Source organism: Cynocephalus volans, chromosome 7, assembly GCF_027409185.1.
Source record: "Cynocephalus volans isolate mCynVol1 chromosome 7, mCynVol1.pri, whole genome shotgun sequence".
NCBI classification, from domain to species: Eukaryota; Metazoa; Chordata; class Mammalia; order Dermoptera; family Cynocephalidae; genus Cynocephalus; species Cynocephalus volans.
This window is the reverse complement of record NC_084466.1, coordinates 117,050,405-117,070,746: the sequence shown is the minus strand read 5'-3', so window position 1 is coordinate 117,070,746 and position 20,342 is coordinate 117,050,405. Positions and strand designations below refer to the sequence as shown.

General features: G+C 38.6%; 1 protein-coding gene across 7 annotated transcripts in view; it reads left to right on the top strand.

Annotated features, from left to right (window-relative positions):
* Window positions 1-20,342, top strand: part of SGMS1 (sphingomyelin synthase 1) — a 282,944-nt gene that overhangs the window by 166,605 nt on the left and 95,997 nt on the right. For all 7 annotated transcript variants that reach the window (XM_063102278.1, XM_063102273.1, XM_063102276.1 and 4 more), the window contains one exon: window positions 9,694-9,774. The gene's annotated coding sequence lies outside the window, so the exon portion shown is untranslated. The remainder of the gene's footprint in view (window positions 1-9,693; window positions 9,775-20,342) is intronic.

The following is a 20,342-nucleotide window of genomic DNA, read 5'->3' as shown; positions in this document are numbered from 1 at the left end:
CACTGAACAAGGAATTATTTGCAAACTGAGAGTAACAAAAAAAAGTCCATGTCATGGAAATGTATGGCAGGTGCTTTGACCTTATATGGAATGTTTGAGAAAAGTTTCTTGGAGAAAAAGGTGGTTAAATTGACATCTAAATCAGGAGTAAAGTGTTAGGTAGAAAAATGGGATGGGGGAAGTCAGAGAGTCCTCCAGGCAGAGGAACTGTCAGAGACAGAAATCAGGATTCATTCAGTTATCTCCGTTCATGACAATATTCTTCTGTTCATTATTTTTGGAACATTGGGGTGATTTTTCCTCATATCACCCTTGTTAAATGTATAGTAAGACAGGGTTTAACCGTTTTGTGAGTCATAGTCAAGAAAATATTTTATGGATTGGTTGTCTGAATGTTTATAACTTTGGATAAACTAATACTGAACAAATATATATCACAGGACTCTCCTAATCACAAGGCTATGTGGGGGGCCCCCCTGCCCCCAGAATATGGGAATAGGATCCCTCAAGGTACTTGTTGCAGGCTGAATGGCTGTGACAGCCCCAAATTTTTTAGGTAGACTGTAGCATCTTCCTCTACCTCTTTAGTGTGTCACAGGTTTCCTGTGGAGGCCAGGTGGCTATCTAGGCCAGGGGTCAGTGAGCTACACCTGCATGCCAAATCTGGCCTGAGACCTGTTTTTGTAAATACCGTTTTATTGCAACACAGCCCTGCACATTCATTTGAGTATTATCTCTGGCTACTTTTGTGGAGTTGAGTATTTGCAAAAGATACCACATGCCCTGCAGAGCCTAAAATCTTTACTCTCTGATCCTTTATAGAAAACATTTGCTGACCGCTGGTCTAGGTGTAATCCATAACCAAGTGCCTCCCTATAATTTCTCTATTCTGGTTGGTGTTTCTTCTTTCTTTCATTGCTTCTTCTCTTATTCTCTCCACAGACAGTCTGCTGTTTGTCATCTCTGTTGTCCAATTTTTTCTTTCTTCCCTCCTCTTCTACTAGTAGCCCAGGCTGTGCTCATGGATAAATGGAGCTGACACATCACATTACATCCTATCACATTGTACCATTGTCAGTCTTTGTTTTCAGCTATTCTCCACTTAAATTTTGCTCACTGCTTACTCTCAGAGGCTTTTCCCATTACTTCTTGGATCATAGTGGCCTAGAGGAGCATAAACTTTGGCTCCTACAGAAAATCTGTGTTTAATGTTGAGCCTTGCCACTTAGGAAGTAGGTTAACTCAGGTATATCACCATACTTCTCTGAAGCTCAGGTTCTTCTGAAAATGGAAATGCCCTACCTATATCAGGGTTGTTGAAAAGATGAAAGCAGCTAAGTGCTACTATATCTATCATTATTCTTTTCTGTATAGCTGAGAGTGCTGTATGACTGAATTCCTTCACCTGTATGCATTTATGAAGAAGTAAATTTTACATATGAATTAATTGTGGAAGAAATTTGGCTTTTTTATTTTGAAATTTTTGCTCAGATAACAGCAAAGAAACTATTCTTGTTAAATACAGTTTGAATAGGAAAGTATGAAGCACAAATTATCTGCATTAAAATATCTCTAGAGCAAAAAAAGTCAATGTTATTGAATGAAAGCCTTTTAAAATGTATTTTTAAAACCAGAAGCACTGCATTTTGCGGGTGATAGGAAAGAACAAATGATAAGTCTAGAAATTGGAGACATTTTTATTCCTAGAAGACAGAGTTGTGGGTGGTATTTTTGTCACTGTACTTTCTATGGTAGAAATATCATGCAGTGGATAAAAATACAGACTTTGCCAGACTGAAGATAATGTGCACTATTGAAATACCTTGCCTCTGTTGTGAAAGTGAGACTGCTGCTCATTTCCCACTACTTTAAATTAGGGTACTACAATTAGAAAAGTTTACCTATGTGCACTTTATTTTTTTTGGAAAGGAAACTGTTTTCAGGTCAAACATGTGAAGAAAGTAGAGGAATTACCTTTTCTTTTAGGTGCCCTTGACAGTGAATTAAAGGAGCAGGTTCATTCATGATGCCTTCTGCTAGGTTGGTTATGTTCTTACATGCCTTTGAGTTTTGATTTCCTTTTTTGTAAAAGGAATATTTACCTTTTTCACAAAGATCTTGCTAGCCAGTTGGGTATTAACATTTATTTGTGTTAGAGTTTGGGAGTGTAGACAGTTGTATAACACCCTCCTTTCTTACCCAATTTTGGGACCAATGAAGAGACCAATGGAAGTTAGACATTTAGTGGTTTAGAGGTAAAACTGGTTGGAGGACTGTGGCTGAGTGGGTTTTATGGTATTTCATGCTTGAGTGGTTTCCCTGTTATAGAGTGGGAGGAAGCAATCTGGAAGGCACTCTATCTGTGGGCAGCTAGCCCTTCTCCTAAACTCACAGTTCATATAATTTACTCCCGCTCCCCCAGGGAGAAGGTGTGGGAGAAGACTGGACCATTAGGCTAATGGAAAGTCCTCCAAATGTACTCCAGAAGCAGGGGATTGGAGGTTTCCCACTGAAACTTTGTAGAATGAGTGTGTTGCATGCATTTCATGCAATGATATTTGATGAATAACTGTGCCTGTTTTCTTAGTAACTCTCAGTTTCCTCATCTGTAAAACTAGGATAGTAATAGTAACATGCTTCACAGTGTTCATGTCAAGATTAAAGGAATTAGTACATGTGAAACATTTATTTTTTATTTTATTTTATTTATTTATTTTTTTTGTCATTTTTTCGTGACCGGCACTCAGCCAGTGAGTGCACCGGTCAGTCCTATATAGGATCCGAACCCGCGGCAGGAGCGTCGCTGCGCTCCCAGTGCAGCACTCTACCAAGTGCGCCACGGGCTCGGCCCTACATGTGAAACATTTAGAAACGAGCCTAGCATGTGATAAACAGTTTGTACTATTTTTACCTTTAGTAATATTGGTATTACTTTGTAATATTATGTCAAAGCATTCAGATGCATTTAAAACATGGGAGGGTTAAATAATGTACTAGTGATGGTTATACCTGTAGAGGTTTAAGTTCATGTTGAAGAAAGAAAACTGCTGGATACAAGGGAGAAAATACGTCTTTATTTATTTTTGATTTGTTTTAAACACGTATTTATTCTTGGTACTGAGGAAAGGATTAGGAAGGACAATGTTGAATGAAAGGCCACTTTCTTTTTTTAAAAAAACAAACATTTGCTTTTAGGCTGCTGGGAGAGTTCCATAATGGGAGTTCTGGAAGGGGGTGTAACCTGGGGCTGTTTTAACCCCTTTACATAGAAAAACAAGTTGCTATTTATTTTAAATATGGAAGTTTCTAGGAGAAAAGAGAGATCTGGTCTGTACTGTTAATAGCCCACCAAAACATATACTGGGAATTTCTCTCTCTGCATTGGTTACTTGTTTAGATGTGGTTACTTCTGCTGAAAATATTAGTAAGCATCATTTTCTTATATCTAGACAGGCTTCATATAGAGAGCCTCCCATAATACTTTGAGATCATAGATACCCCACAAATATCTGTGAATGAATTGATGAATTTAGGAATAGAGATGTGTATAAAGCAATGGAATAGACACACTTGCACAAGTTTCTGTGCCAGCCATTGTTTGATTTTCTTTCCTACTTAATTTCCTTAATTCATTTAAAAAAAAAAAAAAAAAGCAGCAGTGGATCATTCATAATAAAAGGTAGCCTATTTTAGGAGCGTCTCAGTTTGCTTAGAAAATACTGTGCATTGCTTTTGAAAATGGATTGAACATTCAATATGAATGTTTTATGTGGTGTTATTTTTTCCTCTTGCTACTAAGCTTAGTTTTTAGAAGGAGGAGCTTTATAGTATCATGAGAAGTTAATTTCTGTTTTTTCCCCCCACAGAATATTTCATACCACTGATTTCATTATTTCTCATGTTAAAGCTAAAGTTTGATAGACTTGAGTATAAAGAAACCTGAGAAACAGGAGGCTTAAATTGTGCTGCTGACTGACCCTGGGCAAGTCACATGAAGTCTTTCGGTCTGTGCATCAGCATCAGTCAACTGAGAGGCTGGGACTAGAAGATTAATGAGCTTTAACATGATGTGATTGTAGGATTTCCTCACCAGTGTCTGCTTGTGGCAAGATGGCATGTTGAGGTGAAAGGTCTTTGGTTCAGTGAGTTATTCTAAGTTGCATGTTCTGTGTTCGAGAATTCTTACTTGAATTGATTTGTAGAAGCTATAGGTATTTGCTCAGAAGATTTCAGAATATATATGTCTGGTTTTCAAGAGCCCATATTAGAAAAATTTAGATGAACCTTTGGGTGTTTTAGTTTTTATTCAGTTCTCAAAACCACTAATACAGAAAGTCTCCGACTTGTCTCTTTGAACATGTTTTTTAAACAGTGTTTAAGTCTGATACATCACATTTCAAATACTCTTTTGTTGAAATTATTTTATGATGAATAAAGTCATAGCTCTTGCTGTTCTAAATGCGTCATTGTTCAGCCTGTTGACTAGCCTTTGCAGGCCAGCCAGGAAACCTGATCTCATTTATAAGATTGTTATTTCCTTGGTAATATGTTCTATTATATCCTCCTAATGGCAAGAACAGGTTGAGACGATCTGTGTAGTAAGGGAGGAAGCTGAGGATTCAGGCAGAGATAGTTGAATAGGAGGATACATGCTAATCACTCTGCCAGGCCCTGGCCCCTGGGCTTTCCCCTTCCTTCCCCCTCCACTGTCAGAAGGACATGTGGCATCAGGCATGTGTACCTCATTTCCTTTCTGTTTTTTTTATCTGTGGCTATATAACAACATAGCACAAACTTAGCAGCTTAATCAGTATACAAATTATCTCTCAGTTTCTGTGGGTCTGGAATCTGGACATGATTTATCTATGTACTTGACAAGGCTGCATTCAAGGTGTCAGCTGGGGCTGCTGTCTTATCTGAGGCTCGGCTGGGGAAGGATTTACTTCCAAGCTCATGTTGTTGGTAGAATTCAGTATCTTGTGGGCTCTTGGACTAAGGATCTCGGTTTCTTGCTGTCAGCTGGAGGCTGCCCTAATATAGCTGTGGCCCTCTCAATAGGCAGCTCACAACATGGCAGCTTGCTTTTTCAAGGCCAGCAAGGGAGAGAAACTTGTAACAGAATGGACGTTACAATCTTATGTAGCATAACCACATATATCCTGTCACTTTTGCCGTATGCAGCTGGTTACAAGCAAGTCATAGGACCTACCCACACTCAAGGGGAGGGGATTACCCCAGGCATGGAGAATAAGAGACAGATGTCAAAGGGACCACTTGAGAGTCTGCCACACCTGAGGCTGGCCAGGAATATGGCTTCTCCTGATCCCTACTCTCCTCCCTGTGCATTCTCCTACTTAACTAGGAACATGTTTCTCATCCCTTCTGCTTTTTTCTTTCCTTCTGACCTACAGAGAATTCAACTGTTGGTTGATGATCAACTTTTCCTCCTCTTTTGTGCTATAGAAACGCAATGAAAAAGTAACAGGAAACTACCTTAGTAAGCAGCTCTCATGCTGTTGGGGCCTTCTCTCAACGCAGGGCATTTTGAGTATGTGATACGTTCTCTAAGCACATGTTTATAAGTCATGGTGTGGCTATATAAAGGACCTAGGTGAGGTCTTTTCAGCTTTTGTGTGTTCTGGTCACTGTTCTCTTTAAGCAAGTGCTGAATTCCAAAACTAGTTCACTTTCACAGTGCCATCCTTTAGGCTCTCTGGCTATGACTGTGTTGATAGATTGTAGTTTAGAATCATCAGCAGTTTGGGTCCTTTTACTCTTTGGTGTTTCTTGCTGTTCTCTGGCCTGTACCTGGCCTGTTTCTTAGTCTTTAGTTATTGCTCTTCCTCATTGCTGAGGAGAAAGTGTAGGGTAGTGGTTAAGAGCAAGGACTAAAGCTAGGCTGCTGGGTTTGAATCCCGGCTTTTGCCATTCTGCTGAGTAATCTTGAGCAAGTGATTCAGTTTTGATTCTCTGTGGTTGGTGTTAACATTTCTGGATTTGCCACTGGCCAACAAGCCTCTTGTTACTGCTGTCACTCCCACTTTGCCCCAAGATGTATGCACAGACATAGGAGCAGACAATTTGCCCTTTATTAATAAGTGAAACTTTAAGCCCTGTTGTGGTCTCCTGGTGAAGTGCACTGGGACATATTTGATCTTATGAGGATACTTTTTTTTTATTGACTTCACACTGATACTTGCTTTGCTTCCTAAGTATGAAGATACTGTTATTTTTTTCCAGTAGCACAACATCAAATGAGAACTTACTGTTTGCCACGATCTTTATTAAACTGCTTATAGGCATTATGTCTTTTAACCCATATAACATCTAGTTGTAGTTTATCTCTCATTCTATAGATAAGGAAACTAAGGCTTAGAAAGATTAAACAACATGCTTAAGATTTTCAGGGCTGAGTTGGGGAATCAAGTTGTGTGTGATGCAAGGCTCGTGCTTTTAATGACCACAGGATCCTGTCTCCCATAGAGGACTCCCTTACTGCTCTAAGTGAACTTGCTTTTTGAGAGAGTGTCTAAGAATCCAAAACAAGCATGTCCTATGGTTCAAGAGCTTTCCCCCACTTCTCTAGCCCTAGTGGCATATTAGCTCTTGGTTTGAATGCTCTTGGTTTTGATGCTGGCCAGTTTCCTTCCACCTGGGAGGAGCATGCTTGGCCTCTCCCTAGAGGACAGAGTGTACATTCAAAAAGGAGCATATTCTTTTCAGCCAGGTTTTTGTGTGACTGTTGCGGAATCTTAACATTGTATATGAAGCATCATTAGGAAGTACTGGGCTTTTAACAATCTTGCCAGGACTCTGCATCCTGATTATTCTCTTTAAGTGCATCAGCTGAGTTAATTGCTTATATTCTGATGATACTTCCATTGTTCTGTATTCTTTTAAATAAACTTCATCTCAATCATCTTGTAACCCATTCTCCACCTTCAGCACTTAGCACAGTGTCTTCTGCTCAATGGGTAGTTCATCAGAGTTGGTTGTTCAGGTTGCTTGTAAGTCTTTTGAATAACTAAACATAGTGGTGGCAAATTACCATCTTTGAGGATGGTTTTGATTCTTTGAACTAATCTATTAAAATATTTTTCATGATAGCCAATAAAGTGGTTTTCGTTCAAAAATCAGGGGCAACTGAACTGTAATGAGACAGACCTTCTTGTGAGCATTGTACACTGGTTCTGGAGGTGAAAGAATAGTACTCAACTTATTCTGAGCAGTCAGCATCATTGGATGAGTCCCAAGGAAGATGACTTAGAAGAGGTCAAGGAATACTTTTTTTAAGTGTAAAGTTCTGGCACCTCTCTTTAAAAATTTGTATGGCCTTACCTGGTGGGTCTATTTTTTTTTTTAAACAGAGCTGACAAATCTACACTGTCATTGGTGAGCTATAATGTGGTACTGGAGATAGCTTGCCATTTTCATTGTGGCCTTCATCTCTCACAGATGCTCACTGAGTACACTGCATTACAGTGTGCACCAGAAGAATTAGCACTGATGGAGATGATTCATTCCCTCTTTTCAAGAATTTATCATCGAAAAACAAAACTCAGTACTGATACAAGAAATTCCAACCAATGCATAGCTACAGGTTTCTGTTTGTATTAGTAAAGGCTATCAACTAAGGTGGGGATTCTTACTTAACACTCCATTCAACTTAGAAAAGTTTTACATTGTTGTCAAAGGTATGATTTGAACCTCTCTCCAAAATGTGCACATAGGGAGAGTATGAATTTAATGGATGACATACCGTAATTGCACTTGTGACCATGAATTTAATAGACTATCATAGTTGCACTAGTAAGCACATTTAAGAAACTGTTGTGTGATGGGCACTGTACATACATTATTCCTAAATTATATAACTACTCTGCAAGGTGTGTATTATTGTCCTTATTTTACAGACTTGGAAACTGAGCCTGATGAGGAATAAATTACTTGGCAAAGATCATACTGCTGTTTAACAGTACACATAAGATTTAAATCTATTTATTTTAAACCTATATCAAACATTGCTGCATTTCTCATGCTTGTAAGAGGCTTCCATCCCCAGTGGCTGGGCATATAAAGCCATAGCTAACCAGAGAGCTTATTCCTCTCAGTGTTGGGTGTAATCCACAAGTCTTTGACTCTTCAGCCCTTCCCTTCTATTTTCATTGATGTTGGCACATTCTTTCTTTGTTACTAGGGAAGCTCTCCGGACTTATGTGATGTTTGTTTTATCCCCTCCCTTCTCAATCTGCTGTCCCCACTCACTCCTTATGATTAGGTAACTTTAGGTTTCTGTCTGTTTTTCAGAAAACTGAGGTAACGCTGTCTCTCATGGTACTTCAGCGTACCTCTTCTCTCTGAATTAACATTGAGGCTTCAGGTGATGAAAATTAACTTCAGTTCCTATTAAATAAGCAATAGTTGCATTCTACCTGATAGAAGTGGGGTGCTTTTATTTGGGGCCCTTCTGCAAAGGGAGAGAAAGTAGAAAGTCCTATCACTAGGTTGCTGACCCTAAAGTGTTATGAAATTAAAAAACAAAAGTAAAATATTATTCTGAATGACTTCCCTTTGGAAAAAGGAAGGCACTTTGCTGGGCATATTTTATTATTCCATGAATTATATGAATCTCCAGTATTTGGTGAATTGGACATATGGACAAGGTAGCAATTCTGATCACTAAGCATTGAGTATCCCTGATGCTGGGATAAAACCTTTGTTGCATCAAAGCATGCTTGATTTTGGCAGATTATGTCTTTCATCTTATTTAATCCTCACTACCACACAATATAATAGGGGACATTTGATCATCTTGGAAATGAAGAAATTGAAGCTGGGAAAAGTGAATGGACTTTAACAAGGTCAGATGGCTAGTTAGTGGTAGGGCTTGGGACCGAGGTTTTTTATCTGCGTGGTGTCCTTTGGTAGATGGTGGTGGTTTGGGTTGCTTGATTATTCATCTTTCCTATCCTATAAGTTTTAAACAATTTGAGAAATACAACAAGAATTCAAATATGAATCAGCATAGCTAGTAGCTTAATTACTGATAAAGCAGGATTGGAGAACTCAGAGGAATCAGTACGTCCTCTCTGAAACTAAAACGTGGATTCAGCCCTAGCGACCCTGACTTAGTCCTCCTAGAGAGAAGCTGGACAGAGAGAGCTGGCTGGTCTCTGAGAAGCAGGCGGCCATCATCCTGCTTATTGAGTAGAAACTAGCTGCCTCCAAGTGTTAGAGAGAACTGCAGGAAGGCCCTTGTTGCCTGGCTCAGGGCAGTGGCTAAGCACCAAGCCAGTGCTTCCTCCAGTTCTCCCAGGCAAGCTAGTCACTCACTTTTGAGAAGGAAGGTGGTGGGGGAAGAGATGGAAAGAGAAAGTAGGTCACTCTAATACTGCTCTCTCCTAGGAAACAGACCAAAAATCTCTTTCAGAAAACATAATGGGGGAGGGGGTGTTTGAAGGGTCTCCACCTAACCCCCAATAGAGGAATTACTGCTCTTTAAATTTTTTTCTCTTAGGGTAATCTTCTATATTATTTTTCTCTCTTTCCTTTTTGTTATTGGGGAAAAAGAGATGAGACGACGGTACTTGTCTCTGTTGTGGGTGTAAAGAAAAGAAAAAACTAACGTAGTAGAAACGAAGAAATGGACTTTATGGGACATATAACTAATCAGATTCATTCTTCTCACGACAGGAGATGGAAATGTACTGGAACAATGGGAGAAGGTGGTAGCTTATAGGAAGCCAAGATGACAAGAATTTTTTAAAATAATCCGTAAGTAAATGTTTGTTAACCGTTTGGAATCCTTTGAACTTCTGGGTGAATTTTCTTAAAAAACACAACAAACAAACAAACAAACAAAAAAACACCATGGTAAAAGGACAGCACGATCAAATAACTTAAAAGCATAAAAGAAAAAATGTTTTATAAAGTAAATATCCAAACACTTCAGAAAATTGATGCTAACATTTTAGAAATCTTGTTTTTGCATAATTTTTTTCTTGGCAGGGGTCATTTTAAGTTGTGTGTATAAGTTTGGTAAATTAAGCGTAAGTATTGAATTAAAAGACTATTCTTTGCACAAGGTCAGCATTCGTATCATACTCGGAATGGCCCTTCTGAAAGGCAGATCTTTGGGTCCCAGTGGTTCCTTGGGCTCCTTTTCTCACTCAGGTACCTTTTGTGGGTACATTTTGAAGTAAATATGAACAAACCTGGCCAATATGAATAAAACTGAATTCTTTGTCTATACCTTCTCCATATCCCTCTAAGTGTGTGTCACTTTTTATGCATCAGAGCCTATTAATATTTGTTAATTATTTGACAGTTACATGTGGTTGATTTTGGTTTTATTATGATAATGATAATGTTAATATATGTGGTAGCATAGTGGAAAGATCATATATTTTTGTCAGACATTCCTAAGCCTGACTCTTGTTCTTATGCTTTTTAGTAGTTACTCAACCGCTCAAAACCTCGGCTGATTCATCTGTGTATTACATTTGACAACACCTCTCATGAAATGAGAGCTTGGATAGTACCTTGTGCTATGACTGGTACATTATAGGGCCACAATAAAGGTAGTTACTTTCCTTCCTTATATTTCTATCATGATTTACAATTCACAAGCCTTTATTCTAACTCAAAAGATGGGCCAGCTCAAATTCCTTAGCTACTGTCAAGCAGTGGTAACTAACATTGTAGGTAGTATATACAGGTAAAGGTTAACAAGATGGCTCTGTTGGAAGGAGGTGTTGTAGTGTTTGCAGATTTCCTTGGTGTAAATAACTCTCACCATGGCTGATTTCATACTACCAATGAAAGTCACTGAAAGCAGGGCTGGGAAGTGATATGCAATAGCACACCATTATATAGTTTTCTACCATCCAGTTACGGTAGTTACAAATAACATCAAAAGCATGGATAACAGTAAAATAATTAGGAAGTGATGAGTTTTGAGTATTTATTACCTTTGTTTTTAGTATAATTTATTCTACTTTTAAGTTTATACAAGTTAACTTTTAATGATAGCTGTGTTTAACAACTGGCTTGCCAGAAATCCTGAGATTTTAACAATTGGCTCTAGCAGACTGGTATTAGCTTGCTCTAACACACCACTGATTGTACGTTTCTTGTTGTGAAAACATTTCTGAGCCACAATTTTTCAGTCATCTGGCTCAGCTGTGGTGGTGAGAGTTTGGTTTGGTGGATAAAAAGCAAGGTTTGGTTTTGAATCAGTGCTTGGTGTAATCCAACTTGTCACGTTCCCATAGCTTTTGGAACTGAAAATAAATGCTAAGACCAATTTAAAAATTAAACCTACTTTCTGAAGAATGAGACTGGAGTTCTTGAGTTGTTGACTGAGCTTCGTCACTGACCCCTGACATGCTCTGTCTGTTTGGGCTGTGGAGTGAGGATGCTTGGAGAGAGCTCGGTCTGCTCTCTCCCTGCTGAACATCCTTCTCTTCCTTCCCCGTACTCCCTGAATTCCTTCAGGTAGGGACAGTGCAAGGACAAGCATCCAGGCTTCCTCCTGACTAAGCGCTGCATGCAGCTGTGCTTTTGAACCAAAAATTAAGTTTTAATGAAAAGTGAATTTCCTCTAGAGAGAGAGAAAAAACAGAACACAATAAAACCTGGGCAATTTAAAGTTTATCCTGGTTCAATTAAAATCTTATGGAGTAAAATGGAGGAAAGAAAGGAAACTGGATCAGTTATCTCAATGATTCTTCTAAAAGCACTTTCTTTTTCGGTTTTCTAACTTGCCCTTTAGAAGGGAACAATTGAAGCCTGAAATTGCTAAGTAACAGCTAAAATTGTGGTGGTTGTTTTTATTTTAAATCTCAGCCACCTAGTTCTCAAAACACATTCTTTATGGAACCTTAAAAAATGCTTTGGATATTTCGAAACATTTGTTAGTGTCAATTTCCTGAATCAGACTTACATAATTTTAAAACATTCATTTCCCTATTTCCTCTTAAAACAAAGGTATTTATAGTTCCCACAGAGTCAGGGATGGACTTAGATTATTGCAAAAGTAATTCTTGTTCATTTCAAGTGAAAGTACCTGGTTAAAATCAAAGAGACTTGCCTTTGGGTTATGAAATACTGCCCCATGGTTTAATCAAGTTGAATAAGGGTGCCTTTGGTAACTTTGAAAGCAAATGTGGGAGCAATAATAAATACAGACGTTTCACCACAGATAGAACATTCTGATTTATATTATCATCTCACTTTCCAAAATGGACCTTATGATATATCTGAACATTCAATTGGAGAGCTGCTAAGGAGCATAGTCTTCAGAAGTGTAAATTTTTATAGACTTGCATTATGTTCAGGTCAACAAACTCAGAAGTTTGCTGGATACTTGGGAGTCATGGACTTTGAGGGTCGATTCCAGTTCAAATAAGACAGGCTTATCCACTCTAGCAGCTGATAATCAAGCCTGAAAGTAGAAAACTATGATTTGAAACCAAATGTGGTAGATGTTATAAAAGATGTAAAATACTCAGGAAATAGAAGAGAGTGAGAGATTACCTGGTAGCAAGAGAAGCAGGATAGATAAAGGTTTCAGGAGCAGATGACATTCGACTTGGATATTTAAAGATTAATGCCTTTTTATTAAAATGCCATTCATTAAATTATAAAAGTTAACATTGCTAATTGGAAAGAACTTTAAAAATGTGAAAATTATTAAATAAAAAACTCAATATTATCACTACCATTATTAACATTTTGTGTGTGTGTGTTATGCCATACTCTTTTTTTTTTTTAAGAAAATGCAATTTTATTAATATTATTTTTTAAATTCTGGGATGTTGCTGCAGGGCAGTTGGGAGGGAGGGGCAGAGGGGAAAGGGGAAGAAAATGGGATGGAAGAAGGAGGAAAGAGGAGGGATGGGATTGAGGCCTGTGGCTCCCCCCTCATTCCCACAGGGGAGACCAGGAGTTTCCAGAAGTGGCTCGATCATTGCTGGGCTGGGTGCAGGTGTCAAGGGGTGTGGCAAAAGCCCTGAACCCCCACCATCCCAGCTTGGGAACCCAGGGCCCTTCTTGCTGTGGCTTGGTGGTCATCTCTGGGCTGGTTGCATGTGTTGGGGGCATGGCCAAGGCCCGAGGCCCCCCACCACTCTGGCTTGGGAGGCCTGGGGTGCTTCCTGCAGCAGCTCAGTGGTCACCACTGGGTATGCCATACTCTTTCTATACCTGGATTAGATATACACTTTTCTTCTCCACTAAATGTGTTAAGGTATGACTATCGTTTTGAAATCTGCTTCGGTTGAGAGGATGCTACATCAATAAATATACATCTACATCATTGTGTTGTTATATAGCATTCCATATGTATGTGATCTATAATGTTCCCTATTGCTGGGCATTTTAGTTGTTTTCAACTTATTATTCTTATAAAGTATATTAAGGTACTACTATGAACATCTTTGTGCATCCATCGTGGTGTGCTTACCCAATTTTCTGGACAGGATCTTTGAACAGAGTTGGGGGCAGGGCTTAGGGAGTACTCTAGGTAGAAGAAACAGTTTCCACAGAAAGGCAGAGGTAGTGAGGGAAGATTTCATTATTGGGAAAGGCTAGAATTGTAGTTTTGTGGGGTTTTTTTTTGGCAGCTGGCCGGGTTAGGGATGGAACCCTGAACCTTGCTGTTATCAGCTAACCAACTGAGCTAACAGGCCAGCCCTAGAATTGTAGTTTAATAGAATGCAAAGAGAGAAGGGGAATAGGGCTAATTAAGGCTGGAGTTAGAAGATGGATGGTCTTTGATGCTAAGCCTTTTATTTCATTCTCAGTTGGAAGCCTTTTTGGAATCTATATTATACCTTTAATGAATTACTCTGAATATCTTCAATTGTTCTTAATTTTCCTTATTTTGGGAAGAAACAAAAATTATTAATAGTTCTGCTTTACAAATACTCAAGAAAGAACAGAACTTTTAAAACTCTAGAGTCTTAGAAAACTAGCTAATCTAAGCATGACCAAGTAATAGAAGTCATTAGAAGAGTGTGTGTGTGTGTGTGTGTGTGTGTGTGTGTGTGTGTGTGTGTGTGTGTGCGCGCGCGTGCCTGTGGAGGTAACTGTAAGACTAGAGGTTTGAAAAGTGAAGGAAAGGGCATTAATAAAATTATTTTTCTATACTTAAGGAATTTTAACAAATTATAATTAAAATTTAAAGATAATTTGGAAAAGATGTGGGTTGGGGGACAAGTGTCATAATTTAATAATATTACCTTATCACTGAGTACTGGTACATGCTTGTGTGTTTTAAATACTCGTACATTGTTTTACTTAATCTCTCAAGAACCTTCTTAAGAAGACTCTAGGATTATCTTCATTTTGCAGGCAAAACAGAGGACTTTACAGCTTAACTTGCCCAAGGTGGGTGAGCGACCACCAGATTTGGCGTTCTAGTTGAGGCATTGCTGAGGCCTTGGGCAAGTCCTTGAACTTCACTGGGACGGTTGTGAGAATGTAATGAGACAATATGTGAAAAATTATGAGAACAGCATAAGGTACCATAGAAATGGAGGGAACACTTTTTATAACATGACACCTTATTTTATCATTATAGGAGAGAAGAAAGCTCTGTCCTAGCCATTTTCCATTCCCTTTGTGGTAGCTTACATCAGTGTTAAAACATTTGCAGCACCTTCCCACATCCCTGTAAGGAGATTATTCTTTCCCACCATATTAAAAGCTGACATCCCCGTGGCTGGCTTGGCCATAGGACTTATTTTCGTTGATGAAATGTGAGTGAAAATGGTATGTGCCATTTCTGAGCAGAAAATTTAATAGGCATGGCTTGGTTCTGCCATCACTCTCTTCTCTTTGCCATGAAACTAGCATGTCCCAGTTAGGGGTGCTCTTTCTGCCTTGGTCCAGAGTGACAGAGACTTGGAGCCCAGCCACAGCTCACCTGAAAGGAACCAGACAGGAAGCAGAAATAAACCTCTCATCATTGCTGGCCTCCAAAAATTTGGGACAACTTGCTCCTGCAGCATAATTTAGCCTAAACTGATAACACACCCTTTTCATCCCTTAGGTACCAGTTTCTGTCTTTCAGCCCGAACGTGCGCGCACACACACACACATACACATGCACACGCACAAACACACACACTCCCCTTGTACAGAGACCTTCCTTTTTATCTTGAGAGACGGCGCTTCAATCAACTGTTTTACTGCAGTCTGTCTCCTGCATTGAAGAGCTCACCTTACTTCAGAGGTTACCAATTCAAATAAGGCATTTAAATAGGTATGTAGAGTTGACCAAGATGACCCTTCACTGTTTTCTTCAAACATTTCTAGAACATATCCCATGTCAGGGTTTGGACTTCCAAAGCTTTACTGTAGTCCAAGCCCTGCACCCAGCCTTCAGGAAGCTAAGAGAATGGTGCAGATGCTGTGTGTCTGAGTAGCTATAAAACAAGGCAGCGTCAGGTGCCACAGGAGAGTGGCACTTTGATAACTGGTGGACTGTGTTCATGTAGGGGTACCCACGTGTCGTATGCTTTCTTATCTTCTCTTTTCCCCTCTTCCTTAGCAGGTACTCAGTGTACCATTTAATTTGTACTACATGTTAGACTGCTGTGTTCTCAATTTGTAGTTTTCGGCCAAACAGTTTGTACTGACTTGTTCACTAGTTTAGGGTATATGTCCTTTCTTTGACATATATCCTAAGTTCTTTAATTTCACAGATGACATGTTAATTTTTTTCAGTCATATAAATTACTTAACACACCCTTACAACAAAATTAAGCCTTAGTAAATTATTATTTTCTTTGATTTGATCATTTTTACATCTGAAGTTATTGTTTCTCTTTTCCATTATGTATGAAATGGAGTTCATGGTTGTTAATTGGGATGCTCCTTTCCTTTTTCTTTTTATGGTATCCAACTTGTTTAAAGCTCTGTCATAGGAGAACCAGTTTGTCGTGGCTTAGTAATAGCTTACCTCAGTTTTGGAATAATTTGGAATTGACCTTTCCATAATTTTAGGTCACGTGTCCAACAACCTGACATATGTCAAGGAGATCCAACTTACTTTCATATTCCTACTGGTCAGTCCTGGCTTTGGACCATGGAGTGAAACCACTGACTAGTAGTTTGTGTGTCAAGACAATGTACGATTTAATCTTGTCTCAAGAGAAAAGCACTCCTTCGTGTCTGAATTCAGCTATTTTCTATCTCATTACTTCTGACCACCTCCTCATTTGATTTCAAGAGGCACAGGGTTAATTTATTATTAAGGGCACATTATAGGGCTGGCCCCGTGGCTCACTCGGGAGAGTGCGGCACTGGTAGCACTGACGCCGCGGATTCGGATCCTATATAGGGATGGCTGGTGCACTCACTGGCTGAGCATGGTGCGGACAACACCAAGCCAAGGGTTACGATTCCTTTACCAGTCAAAAAAAAAAAAAAAAAAGCCATATTATAGACTGGGGATTTCAGACTTTTTGTCTAATGTGCATGGAAAGAAATGGTTTTCAGTTTCAGTCAGACAGGGCAAGAGGCACTCAGAGCTGCCATGTTTGATTGGTAATGGTCTGCATCTTAGGTTGGGTGGTAGGGTCATGGGTGTTGATTTTAATATTACATTTCTTAACAAATATGTTAAATATATTCTCTGGTATGTATTAAATACTACATAACCAAAAATTTTTTAAAAGGTATGAAATACAGTTAATGCTGCTAAAGCATATATTGCATTTATATTGGCACATCTGAGTCATGTTAGTATCAATTGCTTTTTTTCTAAATTGAATTTTCTCTTAAAACATTTTAGATAGGCATTTTAATATAGGTAGAACCTTCTTTTTTTAAACAGGGCAAAAGAAATTTTTTATGAAGATACTATTTAGAAATCCTTGATTTTCAGATGATCTTCATGTAAGTATAAGTGTCAGGGTGGTTTAAAGCTTATCTAGAGATATATTTCCTTTTATTCATTCATAGAGAAGTACTTTCTCTTAGGAAATAGAAAGTTAAAGTCTGGCTAGTGACTGTGACTGCCCAGTATTCCCTTCTCTTTTTAGGTATTTACACAGAGTCTGAAACATTCATTCATAGTCTTCTCATCTGTAAACCCACCCCATCTGGCTGCTCTGAGTATTAGACATACTAGTCCCAGCTTTTGGGTCAGACATACACGACTTTGAAGCTGCTCTGACTTGTCTTGACCACTGACTTCAGGCACATATAGCCTTCTTGACTCCCAGTGTCCTCGCAGGTTGTTAACACCTGCCTTGCAGTGTTATATGTGCATTAAATGTAAAATAATGTGTGTAAAATGAAAGACATTGTTAATACTAGGTATTCAGTAAATGAATTAAATTAGGCGTGTTTTTCTTGTACTAGGTGGAATTTCAAATACATTTTCCTTTAGGAACAATGTTATGAATGGAGTTTGAGTACAGTATTAGAAATATTATTGACATTATGAGTTAAACAGACTTTTAAGGACTGGCCAGAAAAGCCAACCTCTATACTAGATGCATCTTTTCTTAAGTGTAATGCACTCCAGTGCCACGTAAGAGTTTGTTGACTTTAGACTGTAGAAGTGAACTTTTAGAATGTAATTATTACCAAGTTCAGGACTGACTCCTTGGATAAGCTTTCACCTTAGGCATAAAATGGAATTTCTGGATAGGTGGTGATTTTTTTTTGGCAGACAAATGAGCCCTTCTTCCCACTTTGGGGAAGTAAATGCACCTTCTTCTAGAGAACTTGCTGCTCTTTCTACCAATTCAACTAGGTGGTCCTAGTGTAGACCACCCAGTCATGGGTGCATGACCCCAAGCTGGACCAGTGTGAGTCTTTCTTGAGAATTTTTTAAACTACAACTATGAAAAGAGGAATAGTCCCTTTTAGTGGCAGAGCTGGGAGTTAAGTGGAAGAAGGCAGACTTCAGGAAGAGAGGACAAAGCCAACCTGTAGAAGCAAAGATGTCATCTGGTCCTGGTAGAGTTCATTTTCAGTTGATCCTAAAGCCCAGCTACCCCTATGGCTTCCTGATGCTAGGTTATTTAGAGTCAATACATCTCACCTTGCTTTTGACTATGCTGCTTCAAGTGCCATTCCTATTACTTGCAAGTTAAAAGAATGCTGACTAATTCACTTCGTTGTTTATATTTGGGATATTTATTTAGTGCATTTTTCACAGGCAATTATAATAAAGCATTTAATTATATAGTAGGACTGCTGTTTATGACATAGCTTCTTGCGAACAGTGGTAGTTATTTATTCCCATCTGTCATAAAAGCACAAATGTATTAATACTAATTAAAGGATACTAGTGACTCTGTGTGTGCATATGTGTGTGATAAAGAATCTTTTGACAGAGGATTGCTGTAATACAAATGCCATATAACTTTTGACTTTAAATCATTTAAACAAATGTATACCTATGATAGTTCTAGAAGTTAGGAGTTGTCTTGAAGATCTGTCTTTTGCTACTATTTAAGGTTAAGAGCACTTGTAGGTAAACAGGTAGATGTCTGTGGCTAAAACACACATTGAAAGAGATGTTTATATTGAAGGAGGAATTGTTACTTTGGCAAGACTGCCAAATATGTATGTATGTGTTCCTAACTTGAAAAGGAAGATAGAATGATTTATTGACTCTGTTCTTTTCAGAGGGTTAGCATTTGGGGAACTGAAATTTTATGTGATAATGCTATTTTGCAAACTCCACTTCCTTTTAGGAAGTATAGGATTTGCTTTCTCAGTAGCATTCTGTATTGTTGGAACATGTCATAAAGAGCAAAGAAATGCATCTGCTGCTTGGGTTCTGCTTGCCAGCTGGTTGAACAGCTATAATATTTGTTTATTCTTGATGTGTCAGCAGTCAAAGGGAAAGTTTTCCTTTCTCCTTTGTGGCTTTTATATAACATAAACATCATTATATCAATGACAATGACTATTTATTCAGAATCTGTTAAGCTCTGGGGAATACAAAGCCTCTGAAACACAATCTCTGCCTCAGATGGACTGTTGTTATCTGGTGAGAGAGAAAGGTCAGAGATCTCAAAAAGAAAGAAGACACTAAAGTTAAGTTGTGAAATGGAGGCATAAAGAATAAGATCAGTAGACATTTAGAGGAGAGGAGAGCTGTTCAGGGCTTGGGCCAGTGAAGCGGTTCGAGAAGGATGGGTTATGTGGGTCTGGAATGGGTTAAACAGTAAAAAGAGTGAGAGAAGGCATCAGAGGGCATGGTGTGGGCCTTGAACCCAATGACATTGGGCCTGTGGGTTGTCCCTTTTTTAAACAACTATATTAAATTATATAATCCTTGTACTGTGTATTTTAATTTTAGGTAACAAAGGCATCCTAGAAACTGATCCCTTTTCTCTGGTTGAGAATGTTCTAACCAGATTGGTAATAATGGTATCATTCTTGTTTCTGAATCACAAGGATTATTGGAAACACAATTTGCATGCTTTTGAGTTATGATTGCAGCTGAACATATTTATGAAGCCTTTCTTCTTCCTGGAGCACCTACTCTGAATTTTAAGCTCAACTGGATCCTAAACAATAGAAACAAACTAGACCATCTCTCTTTCTTGTGTGTGCTACCTTTCTTTTCCTCTGTCATACACCTCAAAGTATCTATATATGTCTACGTACACACAAACACAGTTGTGTTTTTCAGATTGCAGTGTTATTATGAATTTTATTGAGTAGCTTATATAACACATAGGCTTTCTGTAGCCTTCTCAAATAAAAGAACTGCTGTCCTTGCTATAACAGCCAACATACTGTCAATTCGCCTAGTGTAAGTAATTGTAATAGTAAATAGAAAAATTAATGCCCTTAAAAGTACACATTAGTTTTCATGAACATTTGAGGAAAGTTGCCTATAAAGCAAATTGTTTCCTTTTGATGTCTACTATAATTACACTTGTTTAATTGAGAGAGGAAAGGTTTATTACATGATGGCACGCTAGATTCTGACATTTGTCATGTAATGGTGATGATGTGTTGGGAAGCACAGCAGTTAGGAGACACTCAATCAGAGTGGCCCTGGAATGAGGGGATGAGTGCCTGGGCCAGGAATGGAAAAAATTGCAGAGATTTGAAAGAAGCATTCATGTTACACCTATTGATAGTGAATTGACAAGGTGTGTGTGCGGGGGAATTAGATGATTCCAGAATTTAAAATGTCTAGGAGAATAAAATTATCTTTATGAGGAATATGAGAGTCAAGAGAGATTTACCAGCTTCATCATCTAGGAGACAGGCCCAACTTTATATGTTGAGTGCCTTTTGCTAAAGATAAGTGTTAGGCTAAAGGCCTCTCTTGCTTCTGTCCTTTTTGATCATAGCTT